Raw genomic sequence first — 19,461 nt, forward strand, 5'->3', positions numbered from 1 at the left:
AATTTAAGAAACTAGAGGCCTCAGTAATAAAAAGGATTATCAGGATAAGTTTGTAACCTTTTTTCGGTTCAGTTTTGGAGCTCTCTCTCTATATTCTCTCGCTCTCATACTCTTGGACACTTAAGAGTTTTCTTGGAACACCCTTGGAGGAATGTCGCATACTTGGAGTTTTGGAGCTAGAAGGTAAAGGAAGAGTAGGAAAGCATAAGATGACATTGGGATCAACAACTACATCAAGTTTTTCTTGCAAGTACCGAGTTTCATGTATGATTTCCTTTTTAGTTTTGGCATGCATGGCATATTGTTGGGTCCCTATAATACTAGTGATTAGCCCATTAATATTGTAGTTGCATCCCTTATTAATATTGTTGTGCCCCTATTATCCCCATATTGTTATTAATGTGCCCCATAGAATCCCTCTATTGTTATTTTTGTGGCTTTATATTATTATTTTTAGGTCGGATGGGTTATATTGTGACTCCTTAGACTCCTATATATATAAAGGGGTTTTGTCATTTGAATCATCCAAGAATTGTTCATTTATGTAATGTAAAGGAGGTTCCCCCTCGAAGAGGCTGAATTCTAAGGCGTTGATCTATCTTTTCTATCTTTTCTTGAGCTGGTTTCATAACATTTGGTATTAGAGCTTTGGATTCTAGGGTTTCGCTGCTCCAAACAGGTCATCATGGCATTTTCGCTATAACTTTTTTCTGCGATGTTTCAGAAGCTAAAAAAAAACCATTTCAGAAGAAATCGCGTTGAATCTTAGGTCTGAATTTCAGAGTTGTTCGTGCTATATTTGTGGAGATATGATCTGAGGAAGTTGGTCTTCTTTCAGACTCCTGAATTTCATTCGAAATAGGTGACTTGGGGAAAATCGTCATAAATTTCTCTCTGGGAATCTGATTGAAATTTCGTAAGAAGGTATAGAAAGAGGATGGACTGTGGTTTGTTGTATATATTTTTCAGAGCCAAAGGTCGAAACAGTGATTCTTGGCACGTTGTACAAGTTCGCTCTACTAAACTAGTCTATAATCAGGTCACTGTGGGAGATTTTGCATAACTCTTCCTTGGAGAATCCAATTTGGATCAGATTGGTGGCATTGGAAAGAGGACACAGAGGGCTAATCAGGTCACTGTGGGAGATTTTGCATAACTCTTCCTTGGAGAATCCAATTTGGATCAGATTGGTGGCATTGGAAAGAGGACACAGAGGGCTATTGCAGGTTGGAATTTCAGAACTTGATGATCTGAAAGTACAGAGATACATCAGAGGCAATATCAAGCTCCTACAAAGTGAAAAAAGGTGTGTAGATTCTTTTAAATTTTTGCTTAAGATTGGTTTGAAAATTTATTTTGAAGGAATTCAAAGGGCATAGTAGAGCATTATTATCAATAACGGATGCCCCAAGGAAAGAAAATGCAAACACCTAGTAAGCAACCTGAAAGCCCTAGCATGACTCATGAAGAAGAGGAAGAAATTCTACATGATATATCAAAATTACAAGAACAAGTGCAACAAATGTCACGCTCACAAAAGCTAACAGAAGCTAAGATAAATGGTGTGGAATCTAAGATAAAGGGCATGGAAGCTAAGATGGACGATTTGAAGATAGATTTGAAGATAGATTTGAAGAGAGACATGGAAAATTTGAAGACAGACATTGTAGATTTGAAGACAGATTTGACAAATTTTCTACAAGAAATACTTACTAATGGTGAAAAGGTTGTAAAGGAAACTCATGATGCGAACAAAAGAAATGTTAATCATGATTTCATAGACTCCAATGTTGGATCGAAGACCCACCATATTCCAAAAATCGATATGAGTAAGTTTGATGGCAAGGATCCCGCAACATGGATATTCCAGATGGAGCAATTTTTCGATCTCAATAATGTGCAAAACACACAAAAGGTACGTATTGCAACTTTATATTTGGAACCAAATCAGTTTGTATGGTATCAATGGCTTTGATCTCGTAAACAAATTATCACTTGGGCAATTTTTACGGAAGAATTAACAGCACATTATGAGGATACAAAAAGCAACACTTTTCTTAGGCAATTGATAAATCTCAAACAAAAGGGTTCAATAAAGGAGCACATTGAGGAGTTCCAAAAATTGAACATAAGGGTAAAAAATATTCCAGAGGAGCATAGGATTGATGTGTTCATAGGTTCTTTAAAGGATAATATCCAACATGATGTTCACCTTTGGGAACCTGATTCATTAGAGAAGACATTCAGGTTAGTAAGAAAAATAGAAAGCAAAGTTATGGAAACCAGGAAGCATACCACTCACAACTATAAAGACGGAAGTGTTGTTGCCCCTAGTCTTCCACAACCTATAAGGTTGACAGCACAAAAATTGGAAGAAAAAAGAGCAAAAGGGCTTTGTTACAGTTGTGATAGAAAATACACTAAAGGTCATAAGTGTGCTGAGAAGAAATCATTCTACATAGATTGCGAAGAGGAAGAAGAAAAGGAGCAAGAAAGGTCAAAAGAAGAGGATATACTCCAAGAACAAAGCCTAGATAAAAAAGAAATGAATCCGACCATATCTTGTAATGCATTGGCTGGAATTACCACTCCTCAAACCATCAAGATAGAAGGACAAATCAAGAAGAAAAAGGTAATAGTGTTGATTGATTCAGGAAATACCCACAATTTTATTGATTGTAAGGTAGCAAAATAATTGAATTGCTTCTTATATCCAGCACTAGAGTGTCAAGTGATGGTTGCAAATGGAGGAACAATAAATGTCTCTGGAAAGTGCCATAATATCAAGCTATCGATGGGAGAATATGTATTAACTAGCCCAATGCTTTCCATTCCAATGGGAGGTGCTGATTTTGTACTAGGAGTCCAATGGATACAATCCTTGGGTACAATAGCTTTTAATTTTCAAGACATTTTCATGAAATTTTCTGTGGAAAGAAAGGAAGTTGAATTAAGGGGTATTGCAGGGAAACCAGGAAAGATAATCAGCTCTAATGGTATGACAAAGCTTCTAAGAAAGGAACAAAGGGGTGTAATTGCACAATTTTGTTCACTAGATGTTTCCACATAGGAATCATCTATTTCTCCAGATGTCCAAAAAGTCCTGGACAATCATTCCAAGGTATTTGAGACTCCCAAAGGTCTCCCACCTATGCGTGATCATGATCATGCTATTCATCTGATTCCAGGAAGTGTTCCTCCAAACATCAGGCCGTACAGATATCCCTATGTCCAAAAGAGTGAAATTGAACGTATGGTTGCAGAAATGCTAGAGGTTGGTATAATTCAACCGAGTCAAAGTTCTTTCTTTGCTCCAGTAGTATTGGTGCACAAGAAGGATGGATCATGGCGCATGTGTCTGGATTATAGGGAGCTCAACAAGCTCACTATTAAAGATAAGTTCCCCCATTCCTGTCATTGATGAATTACTGGGTGAATTGCATGGATCAATTTACTTCACCAAGTTGGATCTTCATTCAGGATATCATCAAATTAGAATGAAGACTAAATACATTCCGAAAACAACATTTAGAACTCATGAGGGTCATTATGATTTTTTGGTCATGCCTTTTGTCCTTACCAATGCACCTTCAACATTTCAAGGTTTGATGAATTCCATTTTCAAACCATTCCTTAGAAAATTTGTGTTAGTATTTTTTGATGATATACTAATCTACAACAAGTCTTGGAAGGATCATGTTGAACATGTTGACAGGGTGCTACAACTATTGGAGGAGAAACAATTATATGCAAAAAGATCCAAATGTTTCTTTGGAGTACAAGAGGTGGAATATCTGGGTCATATTGTATCTCATGAAGGAGTTAAGGTAGACCCTAGCAAAATTAAAGCCATTAAGGAATGGAAAATCCCCACATCCATAAAGCATTTGCGAGGATTTCTTGGGTTGACAGGGTATTATTGCAAGTTTGTTAAGAATTATGGGAGAATAGCAGCACCTATAACAAAATTATTGAAGAAAAATGAATTTTCATGGACTCCAGAAGCAACAAAGGACTTCGAACATCTTAAAGAGGCAATGTGCCAAGCACCGGTCTTAGCTACACCAGACTTCACAAAAACCTTTATTGTGGAATGTGATGCTTTAGGAAATGGAATTGGTGTTGTTTTAATGCAAGATGAAAGACCCATTGCTTTTGAAAGTCGTCCAATCAAGGGAAAGATTTTACACAAAGCTATTTATGAGAAGAAAATGTTGGCAATACTCCATGCACTTAAGAAATGACGACCCTACCTAATGGGAAGACACTTCAAGGTAAAAACAGATCATGATAGCCTTAAATACTTTTTAGAACAAAGATTATCCTCTGAAGAGCAACAAAAGTGGGTCACAAAGATGTTGGGTTATGACTTTGAAATCATCTACAAAAAAGGGAAGCAAAATGTGGTGGCAGATGCACTCTCAAGAAAGGATGAGGACGTGGAAGCATTGTTGTGCGCCATTTCTATTATCCAGCCAGATTGGATAAACGAAGCAAGGGAGGAATGGAAGAATGATGAAAAAGTGTGGGCACTTATTCAAAAGTTACAACAAGATTCCAGTACGTCTGATACATTTAGCTGGCAAAATGATTCTTTATGGTACAAAGATCGCTTATACCTCTGTAAGAATTCCCAACTAAAACAAAAGATTCTTATGGAATTGCACACTTCTCCCTTAGGAGGGCACTCAAGATTTTTAAAAACTTACCACAGGGTTAAGAAGGAATTTTTTTGGGATGGCCTTAAATCAGATATTCCAAATTTTGTGGCAAAATGTTTGGTTTGCCAACAAATAAAGTTGAAACAATTAAGACCCTGGGTCTATTACAACCTTTATCCATTCCAAGCCAACGTTGGGAGGAGGTTTCAATGGATTTTATCACAGGTTTACCCAAGTCTGAGGGAAAGAGTGTCATCATGGTGGTAGTTGACAGACTTACCAAGTATGCACACTTTTGTGCATTATCACATCCATTTAAAGCCAGTACAGTATCTACTGCATTTATGGAAACAATTCAAAAGCTACATGGAAACCCAAAGATTATTGTAAGTGACAGAGATTCCATTTTCACTGGAAATTTTTGGACATAATTATTTTCTTGTCTTGGTACTCAATTAGCTCATAGCTCATCTTATCATCTGCAATTTGATGGGAAAACTGAGATAGTAAACAAATGTTTGGAAGGATATCTTCTTTGTTTTGTATCTGATAAACAGACACAATGGGTCAAATGGTTGCCTTTGGCTGAATGGTGGTATAACACTTCTTTCCATACAACAACAAAAATGACCCCATTTATGGCGATTTATGGATATCAACTACCATCCATCACAACATATTTAAGAGAAAATTCTAAGGTTCAAGCAGTGAAACATCACATTGAACATCAACAACAAGTCCTCCAACTCTTAAAGGATAACCTCGTGCTGACACATAATAGAATGAAACAACAGGCAGATCAACATCGCAGCGAAAGAAGTTTTGATGTAGGTGATTGGGTATTCCTACAACTACAACCATATAAGAAAATGTCCCTCAAGCAAGCTAAGAAGGATAATAAATTATCACCAAAGTATTATGGTCCGTACAAGGTGTTGCAAATGATTGGTACTATGGCATACAAATTGGAGCTTCCTGCAGCTTCTCGATTGCACCCAGTTTTCCATGTTTCATGTTTAAAGAAGGTTATAGGTGACAAGCTCCCAGTTCAAACAATATTGCCAGAACTTGAAGATGAAGGAAAAATTATATTGGAACCGGAAGTAGTCACAGAAACAAGAACTCGACAGCTACGAAATCGATCAATTTCAGAGTATCTTATCAAGTGGAAGAACTTATCCGCTGAGGATTCCACATGGCAGGATGAGAATTTTATACAGAAGCATCCAGAACTACTCAAGCGTTGAGGACAACACTTTTTTGAAGGAGAAGGGCATGTTGGGTCCCTATAATACTAGTGATTAGCCCATTAATATTGTATTTGCATCCCTTATTAATATTGTTGTGCCCCTATTATCCCCATATTGTTATTACTGTGCCCCATAGAATCCCTCTATTGTTATTTTGTGGCTTTATATTATTATTGTTAGGTCAGCTGGGTTATATTGTGACTCCTTAGACTCCTATATATAGAAAGGAGGTTTTGTCATTTGAATCATCCAAGAATTGTTCATTTATGTAATGTAAAGGAGGTTGCCCCCTTGAAGAGGCTAAATTCTAAGGTGTTGATCTATCTTTTCTATCTTTTCTTGAGCTGGTTTCATAACACATATGCATGTGGTTTCTTGGTTAGGATCTGTCATTCGCATGGAGGAAAACCTGGATTGATGGTGGATTTACTTAACCTGGCCATTTCTTGGATATCCACGGGGTTGTGGGTTTCTTTCCTTTTGTTTTTTGGTTGGTTATCAAATTCATTTGGTTATGGGTTGAGTTATTATTTTCTGGAGCCTTGGTTGGACAAATGCTCTGGAGCCCTGTAACAACTTGGATTGAGTTATTAGTCCTCGATTCTTGGTTGGAAGAATGCTCCAAAGCCCTTGGTGGGTTGAGTTACTAATCCTGGAGCCTTAGTTGGACAAACACTCTTGAGCCCTGCAATAGTTGTGGGTTGAGTTACTAGTGTTGGAGCCTTGGTTGGAAAAAATGCTTTGGAGCCCTGGACAGCTTGGGTGGAGACCAATCTAGTGATGGTTAGCGATGTCCAACCATGAGGTGGAATTACTGGTTGAGGGTTGAGGTGGTTTGGCCTCTGGAAACCTTGGATTGGTTTTGTTGGATGTGTTTCATGAGATCCCACATTCATGCTTTGAATATGGAAAGGGAGTGACTGGCTGAAAGAGAGATTTGGTTCAACCTAGTCTATGTTCAGCTGGTTCGTGGAAGTCCCAGACCTAGTTGCATTTTACATATGTTAATAAGAGATTCTTTCCTCTTGTATTTTATGGACAAATGTACTTGTTATATGTGGGTTTTATGGCTATTATATCCTTGTTGTTTATGTTGGTTATATGATGGTTATGAGCATGTTTTATGACAATGATGATGTATGCATCTCATCATGTTTTGATTTGTAAATGAATGAAAAATGAATATATGACCTAATATATGATAATGAAGCTAATGTAATAAGGCATCAATGCTTCTTAGTGATTCTCAGATAAGTATGATACCCCTATGCTCAGATCTGTTGTTATGACCTGTAGAATGCATATTTGTGACATGTTTGACAAAATGCTTGTCATGGCTAGTAGGGGACCAGTCAATTCCTTGTTCAAATATTTTCATTTGTATCATTGTTGTGATTTTACTCTTCATTTCTAGAAGTTTAATGGAGTTCTAGGCAGTGGCCTGAGTCCTAGCCCTGAAAAGGTGGCATAGAATATGGGGTCGTTGGCTCTAAACTAGCTTAAAAGGTCCCCAGTTGCTTGGATGCCCTTATTGTGGGAGCGACTGGAGGGTCCCAGTCACATGCATTCCCATGTCATGGGAGCAACTGAGGCCCTAGGTGAGTAAAATGTTAAGCTGCCTCGGGGGTTGGTACCCTGGAAAGGTTGGTTGGCTCTCGGAGGTTCTGTAGCCTGTGTAGATGGTCATATTGGTTGTGTTGTGTCGGTTCCACTTCCTTAACTGTACATGGGGATTTGAATCAGGTCATAGTAGCCTCTCGTCAAATTTTTACCCCAATGGACCAGTTAACTTGGGTAAATGTGGGAGGAGGGTGTTACATATGTAATCATATGTAAATAAAATTTACTAACCTTGTATTATATAAATTATAAAATCTTGAGCTTGTTTATAGCACGAGGGCTTCACTGGCGGAGCAATACCATACCACGTGGGTTCATATTGGGGGATATTTATTGAGGAAAATATGACATAATATATTGGGGGATATTTAGGGGGTAGAGGGTTTTTATATTGGCAGGTATAAAAAATGGAACCCAAAGTTAATGAAAAAATATAGAGGGGTATAAAAAATGTGAATGAAAAAATGGATACCTACAATATCTAGTGAAATTAGGGGTTAAATAATGTGATTTTTAGAGGTATTTTCCAATATGTAGACAAATTAAGGGTATTGTTTAATATGCCATGAACGCATGTGATATGTCAGAGTTTCATTGAGTGAGGCCCCTGTGGTTTATAGTATATTACATGTATACAAGATTTTATAATTGTATATATTTAATTTTAAGATATGTATATAAAATAACACAATGTGCCTACATAATATAAAACACAAAAATGAGAATCGTCCTTTTATGTTAATTCAAAACAAGAATGAGTGAAATTTTAAATGTAAAGGTAAAAGTGCATAAAAGGATGTGAAAGCTTGTGAATTCATAAACTCATTCATTTTCCATTATTTGCTTCACTAACAACCATGCGACTAAGTTTTTGTCCTTGCCCCTTGACTTATCATACATGAAATTATGTGCATAACAAACTCCACCACCCTCTACATGGAAAAAAAATGACACCCATCCACTTTTATTCTCATTCCAAAATTTTATTACAGGGTCACTTCCAATGGTCCCTCTTGACAGTTAACATTCATACTTCAGGCCATTCCTTCACATTGTTGGTCGAAAGGTTTTCAAACCAAATCCATATATATGTAACAATGACTTATTTTCCACCTTGGATGTGGGATTATTCCCATTTAGCGAAAAAAGGAAAATATATATTATGAAGTGCACATATCACAATGCCCAAACTGTAATAGTTCACCACATCAACATTCATGCCAAATACTCCTCTCACCATCTAACACATCAGCTGATAGAACAACCCACTCCCTGTTGCATCTAAACAACAACTAACCCACACACACACACACACACACACACACACACACACATTTCACATGTGCGATATCACCTTCCAATTAAATGAAATTTAACATCACTTGTCACTCTTTGGTTACCTTTAACTCTATCTTACATGGAATGTTCCATGGTGTCCAAACTCATTTGCTTTGCATAGGTTAGTTGATCCTTTTTTATTTTGTGATTCTAGGTGTTATTACATAATGAAAAATATGTTGCACACTGTGTAGGTGTATCCCAATGATTGAGGATGTTGTCAATTGTAGTTCAATGGCACGCTGGAATTAAAGGAAACCCGCACAAAAAAAAATTAAACATTTACAATTCCAACCACGCAGGATCCAAACCTCCTCACATTGTATGGTCATGTTATTTGATTGCCAATAATTTGAGATCAATCTCAACAATATGAATATGCCAGTTTTAGTTTCATGGTTCTCTCTATGCATTAACAATGAGCTTCTATTTAGTTCAACAGAATCACACCAGAGGGGGAAATTCATTAATCTGTAGCCTTTATAGACAAAACAATGGCTCTGTAAAATGGAGTTTTCATAATTGAGGGGGAAGGAACATTGTTACACTATTGTAGCACTATTCTCTTTTCTATCTACTAGACCTAATACAACTTTTGCTGCCAAAAGATCAAGTTCACATTGCTGCCAGTGGTGTCTCGTTCTTCATTTACAAGAAATTGTTCCTAGTTGTGTTTCAATTTCTGCTTGAGTGAGGAGTTTTAAACACTGTGTTGCTAAATTTATCTTTTATATTTATGAAATCAATTTAGTTCTCATGTTTTGGTGCAAATACTTTTTGATTGAGCTCTATTGTTCATCCTTGAGTTTCTTGTATCATGGCATGCAAAACTCTATATCAGCCGATATGTATGAAATGATTTTGATGCTACACATATTTCAAAAAGATAAAAAGATAGATCAACGCCTTAGAATTCAGCCTCTTCGAGGGGGAAACCTCCTTTAAATTACATAAATGAACAATTCTTGGATGATTCAAATGAAAAAACCTCCTTTCTATATATAGGAGTCTAAGTAAGGAGTCACAATATAACCCAGCCGACCTAACAATAATAATATAAAGGCACAAAAATAACAATAGAGGGATTCTACAGGGCACAGTAATAACAATATGGGGACAATAGGGGCACACCAATATTAATAAGGGATACAACTACAATAGTAATGGGGTAATCACTAGTATTATAGGGACCTAACACATACTGTGCAGGTGTATCCCAATGATTGAGGATGTTGTCAATTATAGTTTGATGGCACGCTGGAATTAAAGGAAACCTGCACCAAAAAAATTTAAACATTTTCAATTCCAACCAAGCAGGATCCCAACCTCCTCACATTGTCTGGTTATGTTATTCGACTGCCAAGAATTTGAGATCAATCTCAACAATATGAATATGCCAGTTTTAGTTTCATGGTTCTCTCTGTGCATTAACAATGAGCTTCTATTCAGTTCAAGAGAATCAAACCAGAGGGGGAAACTCATTAATCTGTAGCCTTTATAGACAAAACAATGGCTCTATAAAATGGAGTTTTCATAATTTAGGGGGAAGGAGCATTGTTACACTATTGTAGCATTATTCTCTTTTCTATATACTAGACCTAATACAACTTTTGCTGCCAAAAGATCAAGTTCACATTACTGCCAGTGGTGTCTTGTTCTTCATTTACAAGAAATTGTTCCTAGTTGTGTTTCAATTTCTGCGTGAGTGAGGAGGAGTTTTAAACACTATGTTGCTAAATTTATCTTTTATATTTATGAAATCAATTTAGTTCTTATGTTTTGGTGCAAATAATTTTTGATTGAGCACTATTGTTCATCCTTGAGTTTCTTGTATCATGGCATGCAAAACTCTATATCAACCAACGTGTATGAAATGATTTTGATGCTACACGTATTTCAACTATTTGTAGGAATTTTCACTTTTTTAGTAATGCCAGTTTAATGAGCCTTTAATAGGTTTACATTTTCAACTATTCCATATGCATGTATAATTAATACAACATTTATTATGCGTGTGAATACTGTTGATTGAACAAGATATTTCAACTACTAAAAAACTTGTTATAATTTAAAGTTGTGCTCCTTTAGTGACTATTTGTTAGATTTATATCATCAAATTTGTCACTATTTTTACTTATTCATACACATGTGGAGTTATATTATGAATTTTATTGTATGTGTTTGGATGTTGTGAGTTTTATGAGTTTTTCAACTAATTAGATAGCTCATCTTTACTCACAATGGTATTATCATTGTAATCATATGAATAACCTATGTTATTGAATGTATTACTTAGTTTCCTTATCCATAACACATGACATGTATTCTTAGGCTTGTAGATAATTAGATAGTTTATTTGCATTAATTCCGATTTAAATCAGTTTATCCATATCCTTCAGCATCTTTGATTTCATTCCCATCAATTTTTTTTATTCCTTCAAGTCTCCTTTTGTAGGAGAAAGTTTGGCATGGCTATGTTGAGCCCTAGTTTCAATCACATGAGAAGGATCATCTCACTTAAAGTAACATCTTACAAATGATTTCATTCCCTTTAATTTGTTAATCACAAGCATCATTTCTCACAAGCAAACCGAAGGCCTTCATTGTGCATACTGTACATATTAGGATAGTGTAGGCTAGATTAACCTTAGGCTAGTCTTAGGGTAACTAGAGACCCATTTATTAGCAAGGATAGGAATTTCAACGAAAATGGTCTAATTGGTGCCTTGACCATGCAATTCCTCCCATGTTGAGCCAAGACATTTCCAGACATCAACATAATTTGCGTAGAAGGAGGGTCATAGATAAATCTTCGATGTAGAGTCTTGTTTTTAAAATTTATAATTTAATCATGGCTCTTGCACATACGTTTGCTTGGGATCATTCTTTCAAATCATGAAGACCTAGTGGAAGCATATCCAAGAAACATCTTGAATCTTTGTCTAGATTAAAATATGACGGTGCAAGTTAACTTTCTGCTTTAGATTATCTTTGTCAGTTTCTAGGAAAATGTAATTATTTTAATATAATTGATGATGATGTGATTTTAAGGTTTTTTCCCTTACATTCTAGATGGATTCGAGAGTGGTTCAACACTTTGTCAACCCAGTCCATATATTCTTGGAACCACTTTATGAGATTTTTTCTATCATCTCATCATAATTATTACTATGAGAGTTTATGTTTAGAAATATGAAATCTTATTATGTGTGAATATGAGTCGATTGATGATTTTTACACTAGATTTAAATCACTTTGTTTTAGGTTTCGTCTTCAAGATATTCCTTCAAAAGAGGAATCTCTTCAATGTTTTCAAACTCTTTTTCACTCTTTCCATAAAGACAATGAATTTAATAAAGAGGAACATGATATGCATAATTCATTAGTAGGTATTGATGTATTTTATGATCTTGTTGAACCTTTGAATGAATTTAATAACTCCTTATCTCCACAAAAACTAGGAGTTTCCTTTACAATTTTAGAAGATGACAAAAAAAATCAAGATTTGAAATTTGAAACATATCTGATACTTCTCCTATTGATTGCATTAGTAGAAAATGAGCAATTAGTGACTAGGTGACCAAAAAAGTTAGTCACCACAAAATTTTCAAGTGAAATACTACCAAAAATGAGCAAACTTAAGTGACCGAACTAAAAACGACTAACATAAATCACTAATTTAGTCACGGGTTAAAATATGTGACTAGATAATAATTAATACAACTAAAAATGACTATCATGAATGACTAATTTAGTCTAAGAAAAAATATACAACTACCTCACAAGTACTACAGTAATATGAATCAATTTTTTATGTTAGTCATCTTAATTGTGTCAAGCAATCTAAAATTACAAGTGATAGGGGATTGAAAAGTTGTTAAAGATTGGTTGAAAGGTTATCCTTCCTTAAACACATCTTCATACTCACATGGTGTATAGGTGAGCCAACTTTGCACTATGTATCTCTAATAATTTGTAATTTTAAAAATATATTTTTTAATAAAATAAATTATTTTATGCATTTTTTAAAAATCTATTCATTGAATCTAATTGGGTCTAGTTCTAATTTGAAATTAATTTAAAGGGAAATTTTAATTTTTAAGACTATAATATCAAATAAAAACTACTTTAATTTCATATTAATTTACATACATCCAGCTTAACCCTAGATCTATCGAGCGTTAAGAGGGGTCCAATCTCTCGAGGTGCAATTTTTTTTTTTCTAATGCAAAACTTGAGGAAATGTTTTCGCCTAGAGAGATTGGATCCCTCTCGACACTTGATAGTTATAGGGTTAATATGGATCTAGGTTGGTTATATAATACTATATAATAACTATATTTGTATTTGTGTATCTTTGTTATTCCCTCTCTCTATATCACCCCCAAAACATACACACACTCTCTCTCCCTCTCTTCCCCTTTTATGTCTATCTCTCTCTTCCCCTTCTCTCCCTCTCTATCTGTATCCTTCTCTCTATTCCCTCCCACTCTCCTCACTTCCTCACTCTCTCTCCTTGACTCCCTTGTCACCCCCTGTCTCTCCACCTTTCTCCCTCTATCTTTTTCTTGTTCCCTCCCTCTCCTACCCCCTCCAATTCCATCTCTCTCCTCATCTCTATCTTCCTTCCTCTCTATCCCTTATCTCCCACCTCCCTCTATCTCTCCCCCCAAATCACTCTCCCTCTCTCTCTCTCTTCCGTCCAACTCTATCACTATCTCCCCCCTCCCTGTCCTTCTCCATCTCTCTCCCTTCCCCTTCTCTCCCTATCTCTATCCTCTCCTCTTCTTTCTCTTCCCTCCTCTCCTCTCTCCCTCACTCTCTCTCCATCTCTCCCTTCTCACTCCTCTCTCTCTCCACCTCTATCTCTCTATGTCTTTGTTCTTTCCTCCCTCTCTCTCCCACTCCAACTCCATCTCTCTCTCTCTCTCCTCTCTCTTCCTTCCTCTCGCTCCCTCTCTCCCACCTCACTCTCTCTCCCCCCCATCACTCTCTCTTTCTCTCTCTCTATCCTCCAACTTTTTCACTGTCTCGCTCCCTCTCTCCACCCTTCCCCAACTCTCTCTTAAATTTGATCACATTGTATTGTGTTTAAGAAATTATCTAAATTAGAAAAACTTAATTGGTTGTAAAATATTAAACCTATATTTTGGATCAATCATGTCAAAGAAAATAAAATAATGAAAAACTTTAAAAGACATGCACTATATTTAATCTATTATAATTAGTCAATTTGCTTGTTCTCATGTGGTATTGATAATCCATGGTATTGACCGATGGTATTGTAACAAAATATATTTTTTACAAGTTAATAATATCTACCGTAATGTGGAGGTGAATATCCATGGTGAATAATCTTGTCATATTGTTGAAAAATATTTTGGTTGTGAAATAAGTTATGTTTTTGGACTTGTAGTATTGATAAGCCATGGTATTGGCTCATGGTATTGTAACAAAGCCTATTCACAAGTTAATAACAAAATCAAAGTATAACAAATTAAATTTTATTATTTTTATTGATTTAACTTTTTATTATTAATTGAGGTCATATTTAAATGTTTACACTCATCCCAATATCATTTTTAACTTCTTCTTCTTCTTTTTAATTTAGCATCTTAGGCAGAAATAACAAATTCTTATTAAAATAAATCATTTAACCCAATTGCAATTTATATATTTTATTTTACATTATAAATATTTCTTTTATTTTTTCTGTTATAAATATATATATATATTCTTTTCATTTCCAGTTTAGCGCTGGGTTCAAACAAAATATTCATAGATTACAACATCACATTGTAGCACTGTATTTTTCTCTACCTTGTCTATATCTGCGTGGAAATTCCAGAAGAAGGAAGACCATCAACGTGATTTATGGATTTCATGGGATTCTAATCCCAGAAGGAGTTTGCATGGGAAACACCTTAGGAGAGCATCAACGATTAGATGGAGGAAGGGCAAGGTCACTGGCGTGGATATTTTGGTAATTTGTACATGGGTATGAATTTGGACTATGTTCTTCCTTTTTACTAAAGAGGATTTTTATTTGTATGGGTAAAGAATTTCGAGGGTTTATATGATCAAAGCATAAATTTTATCTAGAGTTGAGGGTTTAATGATTTTGATAAGGGCAAGGTCATTGGGCGTGGATATTTTATCTAGAGTTGAGGGTTTAATGATTTTGATAAGGGCAAGGTCATCGGCTGTTGATATTTTGGTAATTTGTACATGGGTATGAATTTGGACTCTGTTCTTCCTTTTTACTAAAGAGGATTTTTATTCTTATGGGTAAATAATTTCATGGGTTTATATGATCAAAGCATAAATTTTATCTAGAGTTGAGGGTTTAATGATTTTGATAAGGGCAAGGTCATTGGGCGTGGATATTTTGGTAATTTGTACACGGGTATGAATTTCGACTCTGTTCTTCCTTTTTACTAAAGAGGATTTTTGTTCTTATGGGTAAATAATTTCGAGGGTTTATATGATCAAAGAATAAATTTTATCTAGAGTTGAGGGTTTAATTATTATGATATTTTGGTAATTTGTACATGGGTATGAATTTGTACTTTGAACTATGTAAACTTTGAAACAGGAACTATAAACTCAAAATGGGAACTCTGGCCAAAAAACCCGAAAAAACATCAAAAACAGTGCTAAAAATGAAAAGTGTGTATACTGGAACGATGATTTTATTTTTTAGGGGTCAATTTTGAACATGTTTTAAAAATGGCAGTGACTACGAAATTTTCATGCAAAATATAGCTTCAAAATGACTGCAACAATGATTTTTTTTTTTTTAGGGTCAATTTTCAAACCTTTTAAAAAATGCTAGTAAAATCAAATTTTTATATGCCAAACAAAGTTGTTTATGAGGAAAAAGACACATTAATGTTTTTGGTAGAATATCATTTTTCTTTCCTAAGTATAAATTCAACATGTTTTCAACCATAACATGCTAGATACAAAAGAAATTGAATTTTTTTCAACTATAAAATTAAAAAACCATGAAATTATGAACGAATTACATCACTAAATGAATTCAAAAGTCATTATTTGTATATTGAATAAAACATACATTATATCTCTAATTTAATATTGCATTGTAGATATTTTAAACAATAAAAATTATCATAATTAAGATGTATAATCCAACAACATAAAAATGCCTCATAACTTCTCATTTAACACCATATGGAAATACCTGGATGCGGGTGAAATTAGTGCATATTAATGGCGATTAAGAGGATTGACGGCGCGTGGCCTTGCCACCTGCTGGCCAGCGCTATTATCCATGCCAAGTTATGGCACCTGAAGGCTCACCTTTGGCGAGATCAGGTCCGCCTGCAGGACGTCTTAATTGATCGCTCAAGCTGAGACAAAGCAGCTGTGAGTTTAACACATGGCGCATTTGCCCTTCAACCCCATTGTTTACCTCCCTTCCTCAAGCATCTACCCGCTCCTTTGCTGTCTAGATTTTGGAACTGGGTTTCATTTCTCCCATTCACAGCTTTTCCATTTGAACCCTGCTCAGGCACCCACTGCGCATTCTTTGCTTCCCACCCAAGCGCCCAATTCTCCTGTGCTTTTCCTTAGCCGCTTCACCATGGTCCGGCACTGCATGAGAAGCCGCCATGGAGGTAGCGTGGTGGTCGTGCTCGCTCTCAGGAAGCACATTCAGTTGATCAGCCGCTGCCCCCTCCCTCTCCGCCATCATCTCCAGCCAATTCTCCCACTCCCTGCTCACCCCGCTGACCCTTTCCGCACAACACCTTCTAGTTGACTCACTTCAAGTTTCAGAGCAGCCTGAACCAGCCCATTATCATGGCTAACATTACCATCATCTTCTCTGAAGAGGAACATCATCTTAGTGCTCCAGCGTGTACCGTGGCAGAGCTCTTAGCAGAACTAGGCAGAAGAAGGTAGAGTAGTAAGGCATGGCAGATAGCATGAGGAAGGTGACACTCCAGGCAACACTCGGTAACCAGGTGGCAGCTCTCATGGAGCCACAATTTCGATGGCAATTGCTGGTAGCTCAAGCGGCACCCGTCAAGCGATGGATCCTCCAGGTGGCAGCACGACTGGTGACGTGGCGAAGGAAGGTGAAATATGGTATGGTAACACTTGCACCGTTGTCGAGGAGTCAATGAACTAGGACGTCCCCATGTGATGCCATTTGAACTCCCTCGTGTCCTCTCAGTGTTTTGTTGCTGAATGGTTAGGTTCTGCTGTTTTTGGTTCTGTGGTTCTGTTTATGTTTTTGTGGTTCGGTCATCTGTGGTTCTGTTGCTGACTTGTACAACAATTCTGTCAATTGGTGTTGTCTCTACCATAGAAAATTTTAGGGGCGAATGTTCGCCCTTTGGCGAAATTAAGGGGTTTTAAATTTTTAGTGGGCGAATATTTTGTATCATAGTACATTTTTACAAATCACCTCAAATAGCCCACCTTGTTTTAAGGGAGAGGGTAAAAAAGGTAAATTTAGCCCTTGAAATTAGGAGTTACAACCTTCCATTCGCCCATTTTCAAGAATAGGTTTTATTTAAGTGAATCCATTCGCCCATTTTCAAGAATAGGTTTTATTTAAGTGAATCCTATGGGCCAAAGGCCCAAATACCATATTTATAAAATAGGTATGGTAAATTAATAAAAATATAAATAAATGAGAGGTATGGTAAATAAATAAAACATTTTTTATAGTTACTCCATAAGTCACCTTATATACATGCAAGGGTGTAAACAAATAAAAATATAAGTAAAGTGGAGGTATGGTAAATAAATAAAACGTCTTTTTATACTTACTCAAAAGGTATGGTAAATAAATAAAAATATAAATAAATGAGAGGTATGGTAAATAAATAAAACATTTTTTATATTTACTCCATAAGTCACCTTATATACATGCAAGGGTGTAAACAAATAAAAATATAAGTAAAGTAGAGGTATGGTGAATAAATAAAACGTCTTTTTATACTTACTCAAAAGGTATGGTAAATAAATAAAAATATAAATAAACTAGACGCATGGTAAGTAAATAAAACCTCTTTTTATATTTAGTCCATAACCCTCATTCTATTTATGAAGGCTCAAGAAAGAGGCTATATTTAGGTGAATCCTATGGGCCAAATACCATATTTGTAAAAGAGGTATGGTAAATTAATAAAAATATAAATAAACGAGAGGTATGGTAAACAAATAAAACAATTTTTTTATATTTACTCTGTAAGTCACCTTATATTTACGAACACTCAAAAAATGTGTTATATTTAGGTGAAACCTATGGGAAAAATACTATGGGACAAATACCATGGACTAGATTGTTATTAATACCATGCAAAAAAACATTATTAACCCTAATATTAGTATTAATAAAAATAAAAATGGCACATGGTATTGACCCATGGTATTCACCTGGAATGTAGCCTATTTAAATGGGCGAATTAAACCAGCATAGATCCATCTTTACTTTGGATCTATGAGAGGTATCAAATATCGTGATATGAAAACTAGCATAGAGTGAAAAAATATTTGATCCGATCAAGAGTAAAAATGGATGTTCTAATTTAATGTATGTTAAACATTTTAGCTTGGTTAAAATAAAAAATAAAATAAAAATCAACTATTAATTTTATTAATTTTTATAAATTACTAACAGTAATTTTTAAGCTCTAGGTTTATGATAACCCATGGTAATACCATGGTATTCATGTGAGCATAGACTATTTAAAGGGGAAATTCTATCATTTTAGATCCATCTTAATTCTGGGTCTACCAAGTGCTCAGAGGGATAAATAGATTTCATCCCCCTAAGAGTGGTAGATGTGGAGTTATTATGGATATAGGTTGGTTTTTATGATAATGAAGATATTAAATAGACTTAGGAAATTATATTGTAAAAACATCTTACGGTGAATGGTTAAAGCAAAGACATTGGACAAGTATATTTGTATACTTCTGTTTTAAACTGAAACAAATCTATGGCTAAAAGGAATGGATTGATTGCACTAGTCATCCTTCTATAACTTTCCAACATATGTTGGAGTAAACAAATTGTAATTTGGGTAATTTTCTAATTGCAAACAGGAACATACTTGTGTATTGGCAGAGTGGTTACGAGGTCCCTAGAAGTGATGAATTTGAATTTTTCTTGGTTTTATATATAGTATTAGGTTTTTTCTCATGCTTTCTGTGAATGGCATGGGTGAATTTTATCCTACACCCACTAGGTTATCGATATGTAATTTCGGTAATTTTCATTTGAAAAGATATTTTAAAGAAATGCAATGATTTCATTTGTGTATTCAATAAACACAAGATTTTATAATTGAGTAAAATATTCGCCATGCCTGGTGAGAGATTCGCCAAAAAATTATATATACATATCATATTATTGATAAAATCGCCTTCCATTTTTCCTATATACCATGGAGATTCGTCCATTTATTATACATGTAAATTTGGGGGGGTTCTTAAAATTTTCCCTGGTCTATACTGCCTCAAATGGTGTTAGTTCAAGTTCTCATTCTGGTTTTGCCGTTGTATTCCTGGTCCTATGCATGGTTTTTTGCAAAGTGTAACTGGTTTTCCCAGAT

Source organism: Pinus tabuliformis, chromosome 7 (assembly GCF_031772625.1).
Source record: "Pinus tabuliformis cultivar Carrire ecotype Pingquan chromosome 7, CPIR1, whole genome shotgun sequence".
Lineage (NCBI taxonomy): Eukaryota > Viridiplantae > Streptophyta > Pinopsida > Pinales > Pinaceae > Pinus > Pinus tabuliformis.